At 50.7% G+C, this 2,190-nt stretch overlaps 1 long non-coding RNA gene across 1 annotated transcript; it reads right to left on the reverse strand.

Annotated features, from left to right (window-relative positions):
• Positions 1-469: 469 nt before the first annotated feature.
• On the reverse strand, positions 470-1,947 carry LOC122363680. The gene is made up of 2 exons (XR_006253408.1): positions 1,630-1,947; positions 470-704 (listed from the first exon to the last, which is right to left on the reverse strand). It is a non-coding gene; the product is annotated as an uncharacterized LOC122363680 (long non-coding RNA).
• Between the last annotated feature and the right edge of the window lie 243 nt (positions 1,948-2,190).

Genomic DNA, 2,190 nt, shown 5'->3' on the forward strand with positions numbered 1-2,190 from the left:
GCTGCGCTGAGCGGTGGCCGTCCCGTTTGTTGGATTCTACGGCTGGCTGGCGGAAAGCGTTACCGGCCGCCCGTCCACCGCCCGCGGGCCGGAACGAGCGGTCCCGCTGACCCTACCTGACCTGAGCCCGGCGCGATATGGGACGGGCAGACGGGGGTTCGGCTCAGCGAATGCAGCGCCCACTGGTGCTGGGGACTTTTTTAATAGACCTACTGTACAATAAACATGAGACGGTGAAGCTCAGTCTGCTAATGCTAACGTCCCAGAGCGCGCACATCCCCGCCACCTGCATGAGCGATTTCTGCAGGCTACAGACGAGACACACAGAACGGAATATGTCTGAAAGAACAGGTACGTAACCGGCATCGATTTGCCCCCTAAGAAACGAGTAAGTCTTGATCAGACCAGTCATACGCCCGACATGGATATGATCCCTCGTGATAGCGAGCGACTGAGTGCGTTCGGCGGGAGAGAGCTGGGACTTCACTTTAAGGAACGCTGGTGTTATGACACGTACATCACAACAGGCTAACAGATCTTGGACATTGAACCCTGCCTGGTGCTGATATTGACAGCACCATCAGATAGCCCCGCAGTGGTGCAGCACACCCCCCTTCAGTGTTGCACTCTTCATAAGCAGCAACGTTTGGTGGAGGTGGTGCACTCTTCTCCATTTCCTCTGCCTGTTGAGCCCATTCTTGTACCTGTGAAAACAATAAAATTTGTATTAACTGCTTCATACATACTGAATACAGCCTGACAAGGCATGAGATAGACCATTATCAGAAACTTTATGCACATCTTTTATTACCACTGGTTGGTTCTCAGCAATTACCATCTGCCAAAAGGTGAAAACACTTTAGATTGAACATACAATTTGCCCAGTTAAGTATACTTTTGTGACTTGTCTGAGTTGTGGGATAAACAACCTTTCAAAAAAACAAACTGAGAAGTGATCCCCTTACATCTGCCATCCAAATCACAAAACAGAGAATCTCCTATCCTGTCTGGATCTGACAGCGTCTGCCCATTGCTCAAATGTCAATAACGATAAACAGTTATAGATAAATAGTGCCACAAGGCACAAACCTATTCATCTTATCTGCAGGTTAAGGACAGCATCTAAGCTCTAGTTGTTTGCACTGACCAAGCTGTCCAACAGCTGGCCATGTTCCTTTTCCTTGCGCCTAGCCTGCCTACGAATTGCTGAAGCAGTTGAAGCTGGTGCTTTGCCCTGAGTAACAGATGGAATAACCCCCTTCTTCAGCCTCTTCTGCTGTTGTCTGGCCCTTGACAATGCACGTCATTGTTTATAGCACTGTGAAGTGTGTTTTCTTGCCTTAAACTTTGATGGATCATGAAGTATACGTACCTCACCTGTGATGTTGATGCGAGATGCCTACGAAGCATGCAATAATTTGTACAAATAAAGGTAGTTGTATAATTCTAAGATTAAATGATTGTTGACCTCTGTAGCATTTAGGACATGAATATTCCATGAAAAGCAGACCCATTTTTCGTTTGATACCTACTTATGGTGGTAGCCGGTAGGTGACTTCCCAGTTCCCCGGGTGGCGAATGATAGGGTATATCTTAGATACAAAGCTGCGCATGACCATAAAAACTTACCGTAGGCAGTATTTTCCAAAAAATCATCGTCGGTGAAATGCTTCCGACACACAATCAAGTGTTTGGTGGGATGAAATCCGTTGCAGCCTGAGCCAAGCCTGAGCCATATCTATCTTCCTCGGCCTCTTGTCGCGAGAAAATACAAACCCACCATTCTCCGAGCAGCCATAGACACTACACTGGGCCATTTTCTTCCAAATTTAGGTATTATGACACATGTGACCCACTACTTCCTCAATATTTCACCCACTTTCACCGCACGACACTGCTCCGAACGGCACCGGCGCAAATTGAATCAGCAGGAACGCCTACAGTGACACCTGGCGGCCAAAGTTCCGTGTTATCTCCCAGAGCGTGGGAGAGGCCGGCGTCCCACGGCTCCATGCGCGTCTTCGGCCGCTCAGCCGCGGCGCAGTAGGCGCGCCGCGCGCTGATTGGCCGAGGCGGACAGGGGGTGGATCCACACCGGCGCGGGAGCTCCCCCCGGCCAACCCCCGGCCGCGCCGCCCCCGTCAGTCGTCGTCGGCTGGCGCAGGCCGGAGGAGCGTCGCTGCTGTGCCG

The sequence above is a fragment of the Amphibalanus amphitrite genome, unplaced genomic scaffold (genome assembly GCF_019059575.1).
Source record: "Amphibalanus amphitrite isolate SeventyFive unplaced genomic scaffold, NRLGWU_Aamphi_draft 000634F_arrow, whole genome shotgun sequence".
Classification (NCBI taxonomy): Eukaryota; Metazoa; Arthropoda; class Thecostraca; order Balanomorpha; family Balanidae; genus Amphibalanus; species Amphibalanus amphitrite.